A 23,885-nucleotide genomic window follows, 5' to 3' on the forward strand; every position below is an offset into this window, starting at 1 on the left:
AGTTATAGTGGCCTATTGCTGTAGTTAAGCCACTTAACCCACACCATTACTGACCCACTGCCAAACCGGTCATGCTGAAGGATGTTGCAGGCAGCAGATCGCTCTCCACGGCATCTCCAGACACTGTCACATGTGCTCAGTGTGAACCTGCTTTCATCTGTGAAGATCACAGGGCGCCAGTGGTGACTTTGCCAATCCTGGTGTTCTGTGGCATTTCTTTGGAGGGCCGCACAGCCCTCCATGTGCTCGCCAGAGGTAGCCGGACTGCCATTAGGTACCGAGATGAGATCCTCAGACCCCTTGTGAGACCATATGCTGGTGCGGTTGGCCCTGGGTTCCTCCTAATGCAGGACAATGCCAGACCTCATGTGGCTGGAGTGTGTCAGCAGTTCCTGCAAGATGAAGGTATTGAAGGTATGGACTGGCCCGCCCGTTCCCCAGTCCTGAATCCGATTGAGCACATCTGGGACATCATGTCTCGCTCCATCCACCAACGTCACGTTGCACCACAGACTGTCCAGGAGTTGGCGGATGCTTTAGTCCAGGTCTGGGAGGAGATCCCACAGGAGACCATCTGCAACCTCATCAGGAGCATGCCCAGGCGTTGTTTGGTGGTCATACAGGCACGTGGAGGCCACACACAACACTGAGCCTCATTTTGACTTGTTTTAAGGACCTTACATTAAAGTTGGATCAGCCTGTAGTGTGTTTTTCCACTTTAATTTTGGGGGTGACTCCAAATCCAGGCCTCCATTGGTTAATAAATATGATTTCCATTGATGATTTTTGTGTGATTTTGTTGTCAGCACATTCAACTTTGTACAGAACAAAGTATTCAATAAGAATATTTCATTCATTCAGATCTAGGATGTGTTATTTGAGTGTTCGCTTTATTTTTTTGAGCAGTGTAGATGTACAATTGTAATGCTGTCACTTATGGTTGAGAAGCCTGAACTGTATGACGACAAAGCGGCGTATGCTATTTACCTCCCGAGATATGTGAATACAGAGTTCCGTTGACTTGCCCTTCTCATCTCTTATTACCTACAATGACTTTAGCCCATGTGATCAGTGCTCATCTGCACAGCTCACTTGCCAATCAAAGTAATCTTACCAAAGAGTATCAACAATGAATAGTCTCAAATGGTGGCCAATAGTGGGTTATATTATTGAATTTTAAAAACCGAGGTTAGTGTACTAAAGGGAAATGTAATATCTCTATTGCAATTTGGTTTGTTCCAAAAAATGTGGGTTATTTTAAAAACTGATGTTTGTTTTGGTCATAAATAATTGTACAGTATTCTAAATGGTACAATGACAAGGTTATACCATATATACTGGTGTGCTCGATTGCTTCACTTTCTAAAGCCCATATACAAGTTCTAAATGTAGTTTTTCATTACTTTTATGTAATGATTTTGGAATGTACTCTTTGCTCAGTGTCTGTGTAGATTTTAATTAAAAACTTCCATCTAATTGTATTATTTCCAAACTGACATTTTACTAATGGATGTGTATGCGGAAATTACCCAAAGTAAATGTAACGTACGTTAACCGTTTTTGGCAGTGCACATAAAGGATCAATTAGACTAAAGCAGTTGTGAATTGATGGATAATTTTACTTCACTGTAATTCTAAATATCATGATTACTTTTTTGTCATTTTTCATTGTCCCCAGATATTTAGACCATTGAATGTGCTTAGTTTTAGGTAATTAGCTTAAATTATAGTAGAGAAAATGAGAGCACTAAGGGGCCAGTAATACTAACGTGCAAGCAATCATAAGGAGTAAACAGTAGGTGTTCCTGCAACTTGCCTGTACCTTAGTTTAGTGCCAGATTCCTTGTTTGGCTTGTTAGTGCACCCTTCATCCCATTACTGCACCTTACGCCTGTTCTTAAAATGACTTCTCAGGGAGGAGAATGACCAGACCCGCTCATGAGTCTCCTCCTATTGAAAAACGCATGCAAATGAGAAGGCTGTTTTTCAATTAGAGGAGGCCCTCAATCTGGTCACTGCTCTTCCATCAACCACAATTTTAAGAACATACAGCTATATGAAAAAGTTTGGGCACCCCTATTAATCTTAAGCTTAATGTTTTATAAAAATTGGTGTTTTTGCAACAGCTATTTCAGTTTGATATATGTAATAACTGTTGGACACAGTAATGCTTCTGCCGTGAAATGAGGTTTATTGTACTAACAGGAAATGTGCAATCTGCATTCAAACAAAATTTGACAGGTGCATAAGTAGGGGCACCTCACCAGAAAAATTACATTAATATTTAGTAGATCCTCCTTTTACAAAAATAACAGCCTCTAGTCGCTTCCTGTAGCTTTTAATGATTTCCTGGATCCTGGATGAAGGTATTTTTGACCATTCCTCTTTACAAAACAATTCAGGTTCAGTAAAGTTTGATGGTCGCCGAGCATGGACAGCCCTCTTCAAATGATCCCACAGATGTTCAATGATATTCAGGTCTGGGGACTGGGATGGCCATTCCAGAACATTGTAATTGTTCCTCTGCATGAATGCCTGAGTAGATTTGGAGCGGAGTTTTGGATCATTGTCTTGCTGAAAGATCCATCCCCTGCGTAACTTCAACTTTGTCACTGATTCTTGAACATTATTGTCAAGAATCTGATGATACTGAGTGGAATCCATGCGTCCCTCAACTTTAACAAGATTCCCGGTGCCGGCATTGGCCACACAGCCCCAAAGCATGATGGAACCTCCACCAAATTTTACTGTGGGTAGCAAGTGTTTTTCTTGGAATGCTGTGTTTTTTTGCCGCCATGCATATCACCTTTTTGTATGACCAAACAACTCAATCTTGGTTTCATCAGTCCACAGGACCTTCTTCCAAAAAGAAATTGGCTTCTCCAAATGTGCTTTTGCATACCTCAGCCGACTCTGTTTGTGGCGTGCTTGCAGAAACTGCTTCTTTTGCATCACTCTCCCATACAGCTTCTCCTTGTGCAAAGTGCGTTGTATAGTTGACCGATGCACAGTGACACCATCTGCAGCAAGTTGATGCTGCAGCTCTCTGGAGGTGGTCTGAGGATTGTCTTTGACTGATCTCACCATTCTTCTTCTCTGCCTTTCTGATGTTTTTCTTGGCCTGCCACTTCTGGCCTTAACAAGAACTGTCCCTGTGTTCTTCCATTTCCTTACTATGTTCCTCACAGTGGAAACTGACAGGTTAAATCTCTGAGACAGCTTTTTCTATCCATCCCCTGAACAACTATGTTGAATAATCTTTGTTTTCAGATCATTTGACAGTTGTTTTGAGGAGCCCATGATGCCACTCTTCAGAGGAGATTCAAACAGGAGAACAACTTGCAAGTGGCCACTTTAAGTAGCTTTTCTCATGATTGCATACACCTGGCTATGAAGTTCAAAGCTCAATGAGGTTACAAAACCAAAAAAAGTGCTTTAGTAAGTCAGTAAAAAGTAGGTAGGAGTATTTAAAACAAGAAAATGATAAGGGTGCCCATACTTATGCACCTGTCAAATTTTGTTGGAATGCAGATTGCACATTTTCTGTTAGTACAATAAACCTCATTTCAAGGCAGAAACATTTCTGTATCCAACAGTTATTACATATATCAAACTGAAATAGCTGTTGCAAAAACACCAATTTTTATAAAACATTAAGCTTAAGATTAATAGGGGTGCCCAAACTTTTTCATATTACTGTAAGTAAAGTGTGGAAGGTGAACTAACAAGCACATGGCACTTCACTTAAGGGAACAGCACTGAATCCGTAATAAGTATATATTAGGAAGTGCTACAAAATCATGTCCCAAACATGTTTAATAAAATAGACAACTCTTTAAAGGGTTTGCACCTAGTTTTCAATTTGCACCTTATTCATTCCCTAAGATATGGCCAGAGACAGCTGGGTGCTGTAGTAGATTATTTTTGGCAGTCTTTTAGAGAATGAATGGAGTGGAGATGCACCTACTCGACCTCTGCTCAATTCAGATTGGGCAATGTAAAGCCCCACTCTCGAGATCATCCCAAAACAATCCAAATAATAATTAATGATTACCAAAGGCAATCCCCATGTTGTATACGCCGCAATTAAATCCTTTGAACCGCAAAGTACAGAGAATCATTTAAATCAAAGAGGAGCCCTCATAAGGAAAATCAAAATGGAAACATGGAGATAGAGCATGAGAAAACCAAGTTTGTTTGACACAGCATTTGGTCCATTTTTCCCACATCCTTGTATTTTATGTTGCATCCAAGGAACAGGTTGTTATAGGGGTTAGCTTTGGGCACAAAGTTAAATTATTTATTTTTACCCTGGAGTTATATATGAAGTATTTGACTTGATAGAAGTCAAAGTGAATGAAGGTACCATATATCTTCTGAAGAGCTCCAATGTTAATGAAGTGCTTGTTTATTCATTCAGTTCCTATGATCAAAACTATAAAACTATAGCAGTACTGCGAGATTTTACATTTCAGGGCAAGCTTGAAGCATGGCTTTTTTTCCAGTAACCTCATCTGAATACAGTAGTTGCTTCCTGTAAAAGATTACATTGATCTGCAGGGACTAGAAGTCATACATGGAAAAGCTAATCACTGGAGTGAACCTAATGAAAAGCAGAAGAGAAACGGAAAAGCTGCCAGGGAGATGTATGTAATGGAGGAGAGAGATGGATATGATTGGGTACAATGTAACATGAGTGATCTAAAATGTGACCCATTATATGTTTTTTTGGCTTTCAGTACTTGCTGCCAGCCAGTCTTAAAGGGGTGGTCTGAAGGCAAAGTCATTTAGCTCCTAACTCCCTATCTATTTGATGCTTTGCTATTTTCTAATATACTTGCTTTAAAAATTTCTTACCGTTCCCTAACTACGCTGTCTAATAGCTATTGTATTTTTTTTTCCTATTTCTTGCTTGAGTATCCCAATGCATGCTGGAATACTCAAACAAAGCGTCATCAGAGCAGGGGGCGGAGGCAGTGGTCACTGTCACAACCCCAGCCCACTCTGAAACAAAGCGTCATCAGAGCAGGGGGCAGAGGCAGTGGTCTCTGTCACAGCCCCTGCCCACTCTGAAACAAAGCGTCATCAGAGCAGGGGGCAGAGGCAGTGGTCTCTGTCACAGCCCCTGCCCACTCTGAAACAAAGCGTCATCAGAGCAGGGGGCAGAGGCAGTGGTCACTGTCACAGCCTCTGCCCACTCTGAAACAAAGCGTCATCAGAGCAGGGGGCAGAGGCAGTGGTCACTGTCACAGCCCCTGCCCACTCTGAAACAAAGCGTCATCAGAGCAGGGGGCAGAGGCAGTGGTCACTGTCACAGCCTCTGCCCACTCTGAAACAAAGCGTCATCAGAGCAGGGGGCAGAGGCAGTGGTCACTGTCACAGCCCCTGCCCACTCTGAAACAAAGCGTCATCAGAGCAGGGGGCAGAGGCAGTGGTCACTGTCACAGCCCCTGCCCACTCTGAAACAAAGCGTCATCAGAGCAGGGGGCAGAGGCAGTGGTCACTGTCACAGCCCCTGCCCACTCTGAAACAAAGCATCATCAGAGCAGGGGGCAGAGGCAGTGGTCACTGTCACAGCCCCTGCCCACTCTGAAACAAAACGTCATCAGAGCAGGGGGCAGAGGCAATGGTCTCTGTCACAGCCCCTGCCCACTCTCTGAAACAAAGCGTCATCAGAGCAGGGGGCAGAGGCAGTGGTCTCTGTCACAGCCCCTGCCCACTCTCTGAAACAAAGCGTCATCAGAGCAGGGGGCAGAGGCAGTGGTCACTGTCACAGCCCCTGCCCACTCTCTGAAACAAAGCGTCATCATTGTTCCTGCTGTCTCCTGTGCGATGTGCACAGTCTCTCCTGTGTGTGCTCTGTTGTCTGTACAGATGAATAGTAATAAGCTGGGAACCAAGCGGTGTCACTATACCCGGCGGTGCAGGAGACTAGCCCCCGCAAGGGACATCACTGGCCTCTGCTTGGTATAGTGACGCTGCTCTCTTTCCCTTTAAGGAGTGGAGCGTAATCAAGATCAGGCCACAGGGTAGATATGCATTTAGGACCTTTCTTCTTTCCAAGGAATGCTACAGATTTCATATTAAGTGCTCCAGATTCTTTAACATAAAGAAGCAAATAAAGATTATCTATAGTTCAGATCCATAAAATAGAGAATAGATCTTAAAATTAATACAGTTACTGTTTCAGTTCTCCATTACGCAAGGGTATTACAGCTCCTTCCAAGATCTGAATTATTCAGAGCCATCCATCAGCACTCCTAGTAGTCAGCACTCCTAGTAGTCAGCAGGGCCCTACTTTACTTCCATATACCTCAGGTTTCTTATGGAGGCGCACACGGGATATTACGGACGCTGACAAAAATAACCCCTGCAGAAACTGCAGCAGTGTTTCTATACTTCCATGGAAGCACTGCTCTTAGTAAAGGATCACGCTGAAGTATGGCAGCACAAATTTCATGCATACATCCATCATGCAGAAATGTTGGTCATTAGATGATTGATTAAACCACTGGTAAATAGTCATCACTTTTGTTCAACCCATTGACCTCCTATACAGTTGGTTCCAGATCTAGAATTTAACATTAGCAATACAACAATTCCCATCATACCCTGTCAACCTTTGGTTGTCTGATCTGGTAGGAGTCATAGATTTGCCATAGGATTAGGTGAACTGCTGTAAACTAATTGAAAAAATAACATAATCATGATATAAGCATTAATTGCAATACTTGGATGTGAATGAGTAAGTGACGCTCTGAAGTCTGTAACACATGGATGTCACCAAATGTCCTTGCCTCGCTAGGCCTTTACTACAGATTTCTTCCGTTACTGCGTGGTTTCTGCCCATACACCTTTAATAGCAGTTGTACATTCTTTTTCGCCAGCAGGTATTTCTCCCAACTCCCATTACACATGCTTGCTTGGTGCATACATTTTCAATGTAGAGAGAGGAGAAATCTGCTGCCAGACCACTCTGGTGCCCTGATCCTTCTTTCCTCCAACATTATCAATTTGGGATGAGTTTGGACTCTCCCATGTACGGTCGTGGCTGAAATTTTTTAGACTGGCACTAAATTTGCTGCTTCTATTTTTATAGTGGCAATTTCCATTAACATTAGATTGTTATTAAGAGTGGAGAGATGAACTTCAAAAAATTTAAATCTTTGCTATGAAAATTAGCTGAATCACAAAAACCCCAATTCCAATTAATTTCAGCCCTGCCATAAAATGACATGCTTACATCATTTCAGTGATCTTCTCATTAGGTCAGTAGAAAGTGCTTCATTAGGACAAGGCTGATGATATCACTCTGTCATACTAATGGGTTTAATTATAAGAGCAGTCTGGTTGCTTTAAAAAGTGACTGCTGCTTAAAATCATTGTATTCTGTTAACCATGGTTACCATATAAACAGTCATCACTGCTTTGCATCAGAGGAGCTTTACAGGCAAGGACATTGTTGCTTGTCAGATTCCCCCTAAGGCTATGTGCACACGGTGCATATTTGAAGCAGAAATTTCCTGAGCATTTCTGGATCTCCTTGGCAGGAAAAACGCATGTGTTTTTTTTCTTGCGTTTTTGATGCGCTTTTTACATGCAATTTTTTTTTACATCAATTAATGCTTTTTGGAGATAAATAAAGTTATTTGATGGCACATTGCTTAAACCTTGAATTACCATCAGAACTGGGGTGAGTATATTGGTTAATTTGAATGATTAAATAATGTGTCTGTTGTATTTCAAATAAAGTGTTTGCTCTGTATGTTTAACTCTTTTTACTTTTACTTTAATTAGTTTTGGTCATGAAAAGGTCTGACACCTTGTCATCACAAAACAAAAGAACTGGGTGTCAGCTAGTCCCATTCACCCAATCTTCATTAGCATTTCTATTTATGTAATCTATGCGGCTACTGTGAGCTGCTATTTTTAGCCTGGGAAGGTGCCATTTGTAAACATTTTCCATGGCCATAATTAACATCTCACAGCTGGTTCGTTAGCTGCTAGGTCCCCACGAACCGCAACAAGCTAGCGCTTTGGATGCAGAATATTTTTGTTGCGTCCAAAACGCTGTATTTTAATGCCGCACTTTTGTTGTCGGTACATGTGAATCCACCACATTTAATGACACTTCAATCGGTCAAAATCTGCAGCGGAGACTAGCATGTCCGCTACAGAAATTGACATGCTGCGGGTGAGTTTGGGTACGTCGCCATGATCAGGAGCCGCTGCAGGTTTAAAGCTGTGTGTTTATACAGCGCCAAACCTGCAGAGTCCAGATGTTACGTTATAGTGGATGGGATCTCTAGAAATCCCATGTCCACTATGCGTGCATCTGAAGCTGCGAATCACCCGTGGACACTGACATGCGGCGAGTCTTCCAGGACCGCAGCATGTCAAATTCTCTTGCAGAGTCGCTAGTCTCTGCAACAGAAATTGGACCACTAGAATGTATAGAATGCGGTAAATATGCATGGTTCAGTGAACACATGTAAATTTACCTGCATTCAATAGAATGCAACGTTTTGGACGCAGCAGAAAATATGCGTCCAAAGCGCTGCTACGTCCGGATCGTGGGCACAGAGCCTAAAATTAAAAAAAAAAAAATGGCATGGGATCTCGTGTCATTTTTATAACCAGCGGAGGGAAAGTCGACCGCTGGGGGCTGATATTGGTAGCCAGGTAAGGGGCCATTAGCCAACAATGTTCCCTGGCTATTAATATCGGCCCACACCTGTTTGTTTAGCCTTTACTGGCTAGATTACAGGGGGACCCCAGAAAATTTTTTACGTGGGGTCCCCCTATAAAATCTAACTAGCAAAGGCTAAACTAGACAGCTGCGGTCTGGCGCTTTGCATCCGCTCTTCCCACTGCCCTGTAGCGGTGGCGAGTGGGGTAATGGGGTTAGGGTTCACGTCAGCCTTGTATTGGCTGCTGACGTGAAGCCCAGGTTAGTAATGGAGAGGCATCTATAAGACGCCCCCATTACTAACTGCGTAGTAAAATGGTCGCTGCCTTTTCAATAAAAACACGGCCAGAATAAAGTACTTTAATGAAATAAAAAACACACACGGTTCTACAATTTTTTTTATTACCCCGCAGCCCTCTATCTCCTGAAAATAGCGTAAAATAACAAACAACCATATCCCTGACCTGTCTGCCAGTCAATGACGTAGTCCACATACCGTCAACGATTGTCCCACGACGATCTGTGTCACTTCTACAGCAGTGACATCAGCCATCACTGATGTCACTGCTGTAGAAGACAGCAATGTATACTGACAGGGGTGTAAAATCACCTCCTGTCAGTATATATGCTGCAGGAGGTCACTGAGGTTGATCAGCTGATGGTCACGTGATCATCAGCTGGTCGCTGACGTCACCAATCAGCTGATGGTCATGACACCACTCAGTTGATCTGTGACATCAGTGCAGGTTCTGTAAGCACAGTATACTGCGGGGAGCGAGCCCGCTCCCCGTAGTATACCGCCGGCCGCGGGGAGGAGAAGATCGCCGTTGCTGGCTGCTGGACAGGTGGGAATACAGGTTTATTTTTAACTTTTTTTTTTTCTTTTTTTCACAGAGCGTGGTAGCCGACTTGGAGAGGAGGACTACTGCTCCTCCCATCCACACCGCTCCCGCTGTTATCAGTGAGAACGGTGGTCGGGATGAGAGGAAATGGAGTCCTCCTCTCCTCGCGTTTCTGTCGCGAAACGCAGCAAATCCACATATACCTGCAGGTTTGCTACATTTCAGTGTACCTCAATGGCCGCAATTTTGCTGTGGGATTGCGCTAGAAATGGTCCTGCTGCATATTTTAACGCAATGCGAATCCGGAGGGGAAATTTCCGCATCATGTGCACAGCACATCCGGATTCGCATTGCTATGCATTGCAGACCTATTTACCAGCGTTTTCACTGAAAACCGCCGCGAAAACGCATCAAAAACGCTACGTGTGCACATAGCCTTAATGAACTATTTATCCAATCATCAACAACATCAAGAGGTTCAGTGTTGCGAATAAGGCTTCAGAGTGTCCAAGAAAGTACAGCAAAAGCCAGGGCCGGGATCAATTCGACACCAGTGCAGAGCTCATTTAGGAATGGCAGCAGGTAGTTGTCAGTGCATTAGTGAGGTGAAGGATTTTGGAAGCTTGGTCTGATGTCAAGAAGGGCAACAAAGAAGCCACTTCTCTCCAAGACCAACATCAAGGACAGGAGGATGTTCTGCAGAAAATACAGAGATTGATCTGGAGACTAATGGAGTAAAGTTTTCTTTTTGAAACTCCCTTTAATTGTGTGGGAGATCTGGAATGATGGTTCAGAAAAGAAAAGGTGAGCGTTACCATGAGTCCTGTGTCATGCCAACAGTAAAGCATCATAAGATCATTCATGTGTCGACTTTACTGAAGGAAGTGGGCTCACTCACTCTTTTAACTTAGAACACTGCAATGAATAAAGGTTGGTATCTCAACACTCCTCCAAAACAATTTCTCCAAAGTGACACATGAGCAGTTTGGTGATCACACAATGCTTTTTCCAGCATGATGGAGCACTGTGTCACAAGGCAAAAGTGATGACTAAGTAGCACGGAGAACAAAATCATTGACATTTTGGGTCCATGGCCATGAAACGTTCCAGGTGTTACTCCTATTGAGAACCTGTGGTCAGTTCTCAAAAAGTAGGTGGACTTTACGAAAGAGTGGGCAAACCTTTACTTACACACACAAATTGTAAGGCTCGTTTTGAGTTTGGCAAAAGACGTGAGAGACTCCCCAAATATAGGAAAGTGCTGTGGTCAGATGAGACCAAAATTGACATTTTTGGCCACTAAGGTAAACACTATGTCTGGCGCCAAACCAATACAGCTCATCACCCCAAGAACACCATCCCCACAGTGAAACATGGTGGTGGCAGCATCATGCTGTGGGGATCTTTTTTGGCAGCAAGGACAGGAAAAATGGTCCAAGTCGAGGGGAAGATGGATGGTGCGAAATACAGGGATATTCTTGAACAAAACGTGTTCATCTGCCAGTGATTTGAAACTGGGACGGAGGTTCACCTTGCAACAATACAATCACACTGCTAAAGCAACATTCGAGTGGTTTAAGGAGAAACATGTAAATGTTTTGGAGTGGCCTAGTCAAAGCCCAGACCTAAATCCAATGGAGAATCTGTGGTCAGACTTGAAGATTGCTGTTCACCAGAGGAAACCATCTAACTTGAAGGAGCTGGGGCAGTTTTGCCTTAAGGAATGGGCAAAAATCCCAGTGCCAAGATCTGAAAAGCTCATAGAGACTTATCCAAAGCAATTTGAAGCTGTAGCTGCCACAAAAGGAGGCTCTACAAAGTACTGACTTTACTGACTGGGGGGTGAATAGTTATGCACACTGAAGTTTTCAGTTATTTTGTCCTGTTTGTTGTTTGCTTCACATTAAAAATAAAACCAAATGTTCACAGTTGTAGGTATGTTCTTTACAGAACTGATACAAACCATCAAAAACAGTAAAATTCCAGGTTGTGAGGTAGCAAAACACGAAAAATGGGATGAATACTTTCACAAGCCACTTTAAGTCTTCTTTAAACATATCCAGATTGATTGTTTTCAGGTCTATCTTGGCGTACAAAGGAAAAATTATGAAAATCCTCCTGGACATGAGTAAAGGTGCTTCTTGCCTTGCTTTTTTTTTGCTTTTATTATCAAAAAAGATAGGCAATCCAAAAATATGACAATGTGAATATACTCTTGGGCTGCATTTTCACCTTCAGGTTTTTTTTAAGCAGTTTTTTAAGACCATGCCAAGAGTGGGTTAAAAAGTAGGTGGCTTCTTGGCATTTCCTTTACAGATGTTTTGGTTTATGATCCATTGCTGACTTTGCCATGTAAAAACTGTATAAAAAAACTTTGAGGGAATCTGTCAGTAGTATCAACCCTTTTAAGATATCTATATGGCCATGCAGGTCATAGGAAGCTGAATAATATGATACCTTGATATCTGAAATCTGTTGTCTTATTCCAGAGAAATCCACATTTTTCTTACATGTAAATGAGCTGTACCAGGCTATGGGCCGGACACTGATCTACATGAGAATCTGCCTCCAGAGATTATTATAAATGAAAGAGGGAATTACCAGTGTGATATGTAATGGCCGCTCTCTGCTCTCTGCTCCCACTGCAGAGCTGTGTGTGATTATAACTGACACATCTGCAGGTTCCTCTCAGCTTCAGCTTCCATCTCACAGGCAGCCAGTGTTGCAATATTGTTGTACTCCTGCAGAGCTGCAGCTGCTAATGTGTTTGTAAGAACTCGATTTATTGCGTATTTAGGAATGTTCTGCCACGCTGAATGCACTTAAGCACACAGATCATCAAAATCCACTGCGGGCAGCTCTCTTTGCAATTGCTGACAAATGACGTCCCAGATGTGCTCGATGGGAGACAAGTCTGGTAATTCTGTATGCCGTGGTAGCACAGGGAGCGTTACCAATGTAATGGCCACTCTGCTCCCTGATCTCACTGCCGAGCTGTGTGTGATTATAACTGACACATCTGCAGGTTCCTCTCCGCTTCCATCACAGGCGTCAGGCACCCACTATCGCAATACAGCAGAGCTGTGAGAGCTGCAGTTGCTAACTTGCTTGTAAGAAGACAAGGTTCATCTTTATTGTTTTGTGTTAGTTACATGTCACACAGGTAACAACACTAATAATCTCTGGAGGCAGATTCTCATGCAGATCAGTATCCGGCCCATAGATCTTAACATTTCATTTACATATAAGAAAAATATGGATATCTCTGGAATAAGTAATCAGATCGCAGATATCATTTTGTTCAGCTTCCTGTGACCTACATGCTCATATGGACGGCTTAGGAGGATTGATCCCTTTGATTGTTCTGTTGCTCATTGTTCTTTAATAGATTGCATAGAGTAGTATACTATTCACAGTTTTTTCAGCTGCCTTAGCCTCATGTCTCTGATGCACTTAGGTCTTTAATCAAGAAAGTTGCCTGTAGCCTAGCAACCCTAAATAGTGATTTCTGCTCTGGAGTCGATTGAATTAGTACAGCAAATATGTATCTATAAGAGGGAGGTTACATCCGTATTCAATGATTCTTCTCATCCACAAAAACAGACCTATTTCCATCAGTTTTTCTGATCAGCTTTTATCAGTTGTTACCTTCATTGTTCCTTTACCTTCATTAGTTTTTCTGGAATGCAATAAAAAAAAAAACGTTCTCATCCTTCTCCTTGCAAACAGTATTAAACGGACAGCTTTAGGATGAAACTAGGATTGCATATGTGTTCTGACTTTTTCACAGTTCCATAGACTTTTATAGATGAATCTAATCAAGACGGGAGCAAAAATGGACCAGTCTTGGTTTTTTTATTGCGAACCACTTGGTCTACAAAAAATATATATGAACCCGTGAAGTGATTGATTGACTACAAGGGTTAGTCTAAAATAATCTGTAGTCTGACTTCAGAATTTATTACATTTTCTTTAAAAGACAGAAAATACATATACATCATTTTTTTTAGATAATCTCCACCATTTTCAATACAATTTGTCCATCTATCAGCAAGCTTTTGTATTACCTCATTAAAAAATATTTTGGGCTGAGCTGTGAGCCACGAATGCACCGCTGTCTTCCCTTCTTCATCAGACGTGAACCTCCGTCTCTGTAGGACTCCTTTCAGAGTTCATAATCCCTTTGCTGTCTTCTATTTTACAGAATAAGTTCATGTGCATGCTCAATGTTGTCACCGGTAATGGATGGGTGTCCGGCTCCTTCTTAGCTAACACTTGCGCGACCTTTCTTGCGCTTCTCTATCCATTCACACACACACTTCATGATAAAACACTTCCTCCATACTGTGCTCAAAGTCTTCGATAAATATCAGCACCAGACTTGCCCTCAGACCACAAAAAACAAATCTGATTTTTCAAGCAAATCACCAGTTGGGCAGTCATTGTTTCTCACACCACAATCAGAAATGAAATGATGTAAGACATTCAAACCTGCCCAGCAGTGACTGGGGAGACAGCAACCTCGTCCAGAGGGAGTTAATAAGTCAGTGCGGCCAACAGAAGATTTATTCTAGCCAAAGCCCTTGTGCAATGGGCACGTGCTCTGTAAAATGCTCCAAGTTTTACACTTTTTTCCCCAAGTTTAGCCGCACACCATACACTATGCTTGTATTTATAGTGTACAATTATGTAATGTCTGTTTTGCAAAGGAAGATAAAGTTGCAGAGCTTTGCTTAAAACGGAAGAGAATAACTCTAACTCTAAAAGTAGTTGGCCCACATACTACAGTTGTCACTTAGAATAGAATAAATCTTTGATCACCAGAACTTACACCGACCACAAGAAGGTCCTTTACGTCTCGTCAGAAATTGTAATCCATTCAGGGACTGCAGTAACATTTTTTGCCATAAGAAATTTTTGATTTGGTTTCATGAACTGGCATAGCCATGCCCCATCCCACCTCGGGTCCTCCCCAGCTCTGTCCATTATGGTGGAGGTGCCAGGTGCTGGCTTGAAATCTCCAAAAGTTGAACAATTTTAGCGCAACTTTACATTCCGCAAATATTTTACGACTTTTCAAAGTGTTTCATGCCAGTTTTCTGGCTTTAACACTTTTATAAAGGGCCAAAGTATTACAAAAGTAGCGTATTAGACAGTAAATATGATAAATTAACACTCCTAAACCATCTCAATTGATGCCTGCAGGAGAAGGATTTCCAGAGCAGATTGGGGCTAAATATTTGCTGCCCTTTTTTTCTTTCTCTTTGTGTCATGAAGAGACAGATATAAGATATACGTGCTGGTGAATTCCTTGTTTTATGTATTTTAGCTTTTTATTTTTATTCTCACCTTCTCTCCGAACTTCTGTATCATGCTAGGCACTGTTTGCTTACAGCATATCTTCCTTTGTATCTAATATAAAACTTGCGTCCGCATTTCAGGGGTCTTTTTGATGAATTTAAATAGTGCTAGAAATTTTAATGTGCTCAAAATGGATCCTGCTATCAAACATTGAGCGGCAGTTAACAATATTGGGCATTCTATTAAAAAACATGTAAAAGTGAATGTAGCCATTATTCTTGAATGGAATAGAAGTACTTCAAGCTAATTAGCATGTATTGAATTGTACATTATGAAGAAGTGTTAATGATGAATAACATTGGCAGAGTATCTGCTCTAACAGACAGCTTGGACAATTGGCAGTGCCACTTGGCATGTTTACTAGCACATACTCAGTGTTTGAGTCGTTTGGTAGTACTTTAAAATTGAACAGTCATAAATTTATATTGTAAATTATTGCTCAGCGTACAGTCCAGTACCTCATTAACCTGTATCAATTATTACACTGGTGCAATGGTATAAGTATTAAAGGGAGATAACAATGTGTACTTGTAGTTAATTTAATATGGCATAACTTTTTTTTTTGCAGGGAAAATAGAGAAGGATTAGCAACATGTTATACTGTACTGTAAACTGTGTGTGTTTGTGTGTGTGTATATATATATATATATATATATATATATATATATATATATATATATATATATATATATATATATATATATATATATATATATAATATATATTTAAATAGGTTGTCCACTACTTTTACATTGATGCCCTATTGTTGGGATAGGGCATCAATGTCTCATCGGCCGGGGTCCGACACCTGGCACCCAACCGACCCAGCTTCTATCGGTGGCGGTAGGAAGTACTTACTTGCGGAGCTGGTCGTCTATTGTAGTGGCCGGGGCTTGTTATTGCACATCCGCCTCCTATTGATATGAATAGAAGGTGGATGTGCAGTACCCTGCGGCGGCCACTACAAGTAGTCGGCCAGCTCCGCAAGTAAGTACTTCCGGCCGGCGGCCGCCACCTATATCAGCTAATCGTCTGCCGATCATACATTGATGACCTATCCTAAGGATAGGGTGTCAATGTAAAAGTAGTGAACAACCTCTTTAATATACAGTACTGTGCGAAAATTAAAGACAGTCTTAGAAAAAATGCTGTAAAGTAAGAATGCTTTAAAAAATAAAGGTATTTTATTTTTATCAATTTACAAAATGCAAAGTGAATAAACAAAAGAGAAGTTTCAATTGTATCAATATTTGGTGTGACCAGCATTTGCCTTCAGAAGTGCATGAATTCTCAGTATGCTTGCACAAAGTTTTTTGAAGGAACTCCGCAGATAGGCTGATACATGCATCTTGTAGAACTCACCACAGATCTTCTGTAATGTAGGCTTGGGCAAATCTGTCTCATCCTGTCATTGCGATCGGGGCTCTGTTGGGGCCATATCATCTCTTCCAGGACTCCTAGCTCTTCTGTACCCTGAAAATAGATCTTAATAACATTAACTGTATATCTGGCATTGTAGTCCTGCTGGAGAATAAAAATGAAACTAGACAGACACTTTCCTGGTAGTATTTCATGATGGATAAGTAACTGCCTGCATTTGTCAGTAGGACACCATTAAAGGGAACCTGAAGACAAAACAAAAAAAACCATGCCATATACACAGGGATCACCAAACATTTACAATATGTTGTTGAAACAAAACAAGCTAAAAATGAAAAACATTTAAATGAATGTGGCTTCCTTAGGTGACCCACGTTGGGCATTCAGCCCCACCGTATTCACTTACTACTTATGGTCCAGGACCTTGCTGCCCATGCTGATTTGTTAAGTAGCATTGCGGATTTTTTTTGTCATTATTGCATGTCTGGCTCTATCATTTGCTATTTGGTTTTGTCATTAGGACTATTAACCATATTTCTTACACATTAATCAGTATGATATGTTTTTTATATTTATTTTGGGACTTGACATTGTGTACATTTAATACAGGATCTTTGTAGCTATAGCTATAATACATATCCTAATTTACCACATTATATCAGTAATATATGCACTTTTTGGTAGTATGTCTTTATCTTTGCACTATTATTTTTTGGTGCGAAAATTGCTGGTAGAATACGCAAATGCTCTATAGACCGTTGTTGGTTGTCTTCTGATTCATATTTATGTAACCTATTGCTATTATTATTGTGGACTGAGATGGGTATATTATTTGTCAATTTGACGTTTTAAATGTTTTTAATTTTTGGATTGTTTTGTATCAATAAAATATTTAACATTTTTGTGATCCCTGTGTATATGGCATGTTTATTTCTGTTTTGTCTTCATGCTCTCCTTGACATGCCTCAGGTTGATCACGGATATTGAGTAGTACCCTCTTTACTTATTGTCCATTAATACTGACTAAATCCCTATCTCTATTCACTGAATTGCAGCCCCAAACTTGCAAGGAAATTCCATCATGCTTTACTGTTGCCTGCAGACACTAATTACTGTACAACTCTCCAAACCTCCGCAAACAAACTGCTTTCTGTTACAGCCAAATACTTGAATAATCAGTCCAGAGCACCTGCTGGCTCTTTTCTGTTCTCCAGTTCCTATGTTTTTGTCCCTTTTAGAGTTGTTTGGCTTTGTTTTCATGTCAAAGGTATTGCTTTTTGGCCTCAATTTTTCTATGAAGACCACTTCTGGCCAGACTTCTCCAAACTTTAGATGGGTGTAGCTGGTCCCACTGTTTACTACCACTTCTGAGCTGATTATACTGCTGGACATCTTCCAATTTTTAAGGTAAGTAAGCATGATGTGTCTTTTATCTGCTGCACTAAATTTTCTTTGGCAACCACTGTGTCTATGATGCGAAACGTTGTCCATTTCTTGTTGCTTCTTCAAAAGAGCTTGAACAGCAAATCTTGAACCCCCAGTCTTCTTTGCAATCTTTGCCTGGGAGAGATCTTGCCGATGTATTGTTATTAGCACCTTGTGTCTTGTTGCTATACTCAGTCTTGCTTTGGTGTAGGAGCTGTGACATTAACCTGTCTTCCAGAACCTCACCTTTTGTAGTAAAGCTTGCTGCTCCTCACCAAGTTTTAAGCCTTCTATTTAGCAGTTTATGTTTAAGTTAATGACTGTGTTTCAACCCACATATGAAAATGATGATCATTATCACTTCTTTGGTGTAACTGATTACTCATACACCTGACTATAATCCTACAAAATCCCTGACTTTGTACAGGTGTACTTAGAAGAATTTGTGCTGCTTACAAAGCGAAGGGTGGTCACAGCAAATATTGATTTTATTTACATTTCTCTTTTGTTCATTCGCTTTGCATTTTGTTAATTTATGAAAATAAACTATTTGCAATTCTATTTTTGAAAGCATCCTTAGTTTACAGCATTTTTTTCAACACCTGCCGAAAACTTTTGCACAGCACTATGTGTGCGTGTGTGTGTACCTCCTTATTATCCTATTGGCAGACCTATTTGGCTTTTTGTAGTATTCACTTTGGTGACATGTATATTAATAGATTAATTTGTTATATTATTAGACTATTTTATTTGGTTTATTTATTATCTTGGACTTTCGTGTATTGCATTAATTTGTTGGCTCTTTACACAGTATGTGATGTCTTGCATTTTTCTTGCCAACGGGTTTGCAGTCTTTTATATTATATATATTTTTGATCCCAACACTTATGGTGTTTTTGTACATCTTGTATTTCATTTTGTACGATTATGCACTTGTTAAATGTTTTTTATTGTATTTTTTACCACATTGATTACTTTTATTGATTCACCTAATAAACTACATTTGTTTCAGTGTGCATGACCCACTTTATATAGCTATCTTTTTCTTTTTTGTGTGTTGCTATACTCGTTTTGTTTGCTATCTGGGTTTGTAGGACCTATTTTTTTTTCACTTTTCTTATGATTTTTACTGATTGATGGGGCTTATACCAGTGGTGGGACAAGCACTTTGGCGCCCAAAGCAAAATTCAGCAACTGCATCTGCATATACTCCAGATTATTGCTCACACTTATCCAGGATACACCAACTGCACACAGCAAGCAAAGTCATGCATTATACAAAAGAGATAATTTACGTACCTGTATTTTTCAAAAAGCAACACTCTAGACAATGGTGGGTCATAATGAATAGGCTGCATGTTAGCTGTGGGACGTGGTATTATGATTTCAGCAACGTCTACTGTCTACACAGCAAAATACCTAATAGGTAGCAGTATAGATTAAGCAGTGCTTTTCATCCCACTCTGCCTTCATACAAAGAGCTGGCAATTACATGTGCCACATGCAATATATAGCATATAGACACATACTTCCTTGATGTGCTCTGTCCCCTTTTTATGACCCTAAAATCAGGCTCAGGGTGCCCCTCAGGGGTATAAGTGAATGCCCTCTACATGAGCAGTGCTTTGGACACTACACTTGTAGCACGATATACAGGCAGGTCACCTACCACAGTATAAGCATGTACCACCAGAAATGCCATAAAAGTCCCTTCTGAAATCCTCGTTTATCAGCTAGATCAGGAGCAGGAACCTTCTCTCCAGCCCCTGGGCAGATTCCTGGGGACCGCAGAGCTCAGCCCGGCAGCTCTGTTATGCCTGCCCTTTAATTCCTTCTCGCACTGAGCGCATGAGCACGCAGCGTTCACTACTGAACGGTATGGTGCATGTAATGAAAAATTACATCCTGGATGTACTTTGTGGGCGGAGTTGGCGCACAAAACGCTCTTGTTCCAAAGATGAAGATGACAGCCTCAGTGTCTCCTATGATGTATATATTTCAGCCCCAGTGTCTCCTGTGATGGATGTACTCCAGCCCTAGTATCTTCTATGTGATGTATATGCTCCTCCCCAATGTCTCCTATGTGATGTATACGGCAGTTTTGGTGTGTCTCCTATTTGATGTGTATATAGCAGGCTCAGTGTCTCCTATTGTGATGTATACTTCAGACCTCCCACTGCTTGAGATCTATAAATGTAATGAGCTGAGATGTAATAAGCAGTGATGAATTTCCCTCTTTGAGGAGACATGTAGTGTAATATACATCTGTGTTCGGAACATCTTATTGCTGCGAGTTTTTTTTCACAAAACTTAACATCGCAAAGAGTTGACTGCACTCCAGACCGATATAAATCTGGAAAAGTAGTTGCGAGTAGCAACATCATCATCACCACCTAACATCATACATCGCACCAAAGCGAAGCCGCTACAGCCATCATATTAGGGTAGGGGGTTATTGTTTGACCAAATATTAACTTGAAAATGATCCTGCTATAATTTTGTACAGCCCCCAAATGATGGCACAAATATCCAAATGGCCCTTGGCAGAAAAAAGGTTCCTCACCCCTGAGCCAGATGAACGTCCACTAATTTCACCCCATTTCATACTCCATACAATTCAGTGGAGACCTTGCTGCAGTCCTCTTTGAATTGGCTTGAAAATTTTCCCTAAAGGTCAGATAATATTTTAATATAACTGTAGAGTGGGCCCTCAGAACCAATGTTAATGGTGGGTCCTTGTCACCTTAGTGCGACTGTCACGGGTTTACCGCGACAGAGAGAAGCCAGAAGATCGCAACATCTGATTTCTCCCACTTAAGCACTCATTAGAAGCCTTTTGTCTTCATATTAAACGGTGCAGGTTTCTTTTAGCAGTGCAGGGGTTAATCTGCTCTGTTGTGAGCTCCTGGAAGCTTACCTTCATTTAGGCTTTCAGCTGTCCAGTGGTAGCCACTCCCCGCTCCTATATATGGGCTTTGGCAGGCTATCATTGCCAGAGCTATGCTGCATGGTTCTAGGAGTGTGGTGGAGAGTGGTTATTTGAGAAGGCATTTGGTGGATTTCAGCTTAGACTGTTGTGTGGTTTAGGTTGCGTGTTAATCCTATTCTCCTATTTTGGTTTGTTTCCCATCCTCCACTTCCCGGTGTTAACCTCTGTTGTTTGTGTGCATATATATGTATGATTGGTATTTTCCTGTTTGTATTACCTTGTTAGTCTGGTTGGTGTACTGCCATACACTGCTACTCCCCTCTTCCCTGGGGGGGAAGGGAACAGACTAAGGGCGGATTTAGGAGCTCAGACAAGGTACGTGGCCCCGGCGTCTTCACCTTCAGAAGTAATCCGGGGAACAGGGCGAGCTAGGGTGCCCCTAGCATTAGGGACAAGGTAGGAGCGCCTAGCCCCGGGATACCCAACAACAGAGTCGTGACAGCGACTCTACCAGAAGTTACTATTCAGAAATCTTTCCCTGCACCAAGGCTAAACTTTTGTGTGGTTGAATTAGCCTTCTCCTGTTTGGCACCGCTCTTTAGTGCAGGGAAAGAGCTCATCACACTGTACTGTATAACAAGCCGCTCTAACATGAGAAAGTGGCTGAAAGAAACATTTAGAGTGTTGTTTTTCTTTATTAAATTGCCGTCCAAACTTCGGTAGTTGAATTGCACCCCAGGAAAGTGCCTACTATTGCCTGCTCCTCTTCCAGGTGCTGGCTTGGAATACCATGCCCACTGTAATTGCTAGCATAAAGGACACCGACATTCCCCCATGCACAGCCACAGAGTTAAATTGTGAGTCTAGCACATGTTGTGACACACCATTAAAAAAAATTATATGGAAGTTAGTCAATCTTTTTTATCTGGGATAAGCTATATTTCACAACTTCAGTTTCAAAGGTGATCATGATTATAAATATAATTTGTGCCTGACAAAGCTTCATTTATTAGGGCATCTAAAAGATGTGATACATGTGGGTGATACATTTTAAAATTTGAATCAGTCTGAACAGCCAGAAGCAGAATTTGGGAGAACCCAGAAACTAAAGCCAGCTGTGGGCCGAATGATGCTTCAGTCAACAGCTGATTCTACCATACACAGAATTACTTGTTTGTCCGAGCGTTGCTGTGGTCTCCGTGAGTAAGCCATCTGCTGACATGTTGGTCTGCGGCTTATCTTCGAGAGACGAATGCATTCGGCAGTCTGAAATCAGACATGCCCGATCGACCTCTCTCTCAACAATCAGTTGGCCTGCGCCCACATACACAGACGATACCAGTTGGTTCTAGTCTATGTCAGCTGACATTAGTCTAATGTGTATGGGGGGGCTTAAGATAAATGCTTGTCTGAATATATTACAAATGGCCCCATGGGACCTAACATGATTCGTCATGGTTCATTACAATAGATAGTTTTTTATAATGGTCCAATTTTTCATGTAGATGGCTACTGCTTACACTCTTTCTGTTTTATTGGACAACAACAGAATATGTTACAGTCTCTCACTGTTAAAGCCTATACAGAGGCGTAGCTAGGGGTACATCTCATGGAAGGTGGGGGAAAACGGAGTGGGCCCCTAACCGTTAACCCTGGTTACAACTATGCACTCTGATTGTGGGTATAGGAAAACCTCAGCAGACAACCATGCTGCATGCTGTTACAGAAAATAAATCTCTACACAAAAACCAACACCGATATTACCACCATATGCTGGCCATACAGTGGTAGATTCCGGTTCTGGAGAACATACAAGTGATTACAGTACAGTTATATATAGTAACTTACAGATGATGTTCTTTCTGATGGCGTTGTTCACTTTTCCTTTCTTTTCCAGTTGCCCCAGACCGACATGACAACTTCTCTATCCACGACTCATCTGCAGAGATTACAACAAAGACACATTTGACTTCCCACATTTCCTGCACCGTCCCCATCTATTCCCAACCTGCACACACCATCATCCTACTGATACCCCAATGCTGAGTTGCTGCTGCTGTGTCCATATTACTGCAACTGCTCTTTGGCACAATAACAGTGCTCTTCTTAGTCGCCCACATAATAATGCCCAGCACTGTGCCCCTTACATAGTAATAACGCCTCCTTTGTGCCCACTAGATGCTAAAATTGCCCCATTGCAAAAAATGCCCTGTGCAAATATGTGGTAGCAAGTGGTGGACCCAGCAGGGTGGTGGACCCAGCAGGGTGACGGAACCAGTTAGGGTGACTGCCTCATTTGGGTGAAGACCGCTGATCAGTTATGGATTGCTAAATTTGTACACGATCAGAACCATGGTCAGTACATGAATCCATTAGCAGATCCACCGTTCGCACATGAATCCAACTTCTCCACACTGTGCTACCACTTCTCTATATTGTCCCCCACACTCTCACTTCTCCATACTGTCCGCTCACCTCTCTATACTGTTACCCAATTACTCCATACTATCCCCACATGGTCCCAATTCTCCATCCTGTTCCACCACTTCGCCATATTGTCCCCCATGTTTCCACTTCTCCATACTGTGCCCTCACCTCTCCCATATGGTCCCTACACGCTCCCAATTCTCCATTCTGTTCCCACATTTCTCCACATTGTCCCCTTTGTTCCCACTGCTCTGTCCTGTTCCCCTACTTCTCCATATTGTCCACTATGCTCCTATCTATCCATACTGTGCCCCCACTTCAAATTGCACATCCACTTCTCTATACAGTCCCCTCACACTCCCACCTCTCCATAATGTTCCCCACTTCTCCTTATGGTCCCCCCCACTCTCTCATAGTGTCCCCTATGCTCCCTCCTCTCCATACTGCCCCCCCATTTGTCCATACTATGCCACCACTTTTCCATATTGTCCCCATGCTCCTCCCTCTCACAATTTTCCCCACTTCCCTGACTCATCATTGCCGCCTCTGCGGCACAGCGGCCACAGTAGCAGAGTGATGAGATCAGCAGTGTGCTGACCTCATTACGCAACTGCACGTCAGGGTGGGGAGATGGTAAGCGGCCCTCTACTACTGTCCCGGCACTGCAGTGTTCAAATGTATATTCACATCTGAGAGACATGAATACATGCTCACGTGAACAGCTAATATAATAGGTATTTTCACAGACTGAACACATTCCTGATTCATGGACGTCTGAATGAAGCCTTAATGATTGAAAACTGTAAGACTATTCACATTTCTTTGCATTTTG

General features: G+C 41.8%; 1 protein-coding gene across 5 annotated transcripts in view; it reads left to right on the forward strand.

Moving 5' to 3' along the window:
* The window catches only part of DTNA (dystrobrevin alpha), a 303,097-nt gene that overhangs the window by 40,126 nt on the left and 239,086 nt on the right, over positions 1-23,885 (forward strand). The gene's annotated exons all lie outside the window — the stretch shown is intronic.

The sequence above is a fragment of the Phyllobates terribilis genome, unplaced genomic scaffold, assembly GCF_046119375.1.
Source record: "Phyllobates terribilis strain yellow unplaced genomic scaffold, ASM4611937v1 Scaffold_4__5_contigs__length_816908805, whole genome shotgun sequence".
Lineage (NCBI taxonomy): Eukaryota > Metazoa > Chordata > Amphibia > Anura > Dendrobatidae > Phyllobates > Phyllobates terribilis.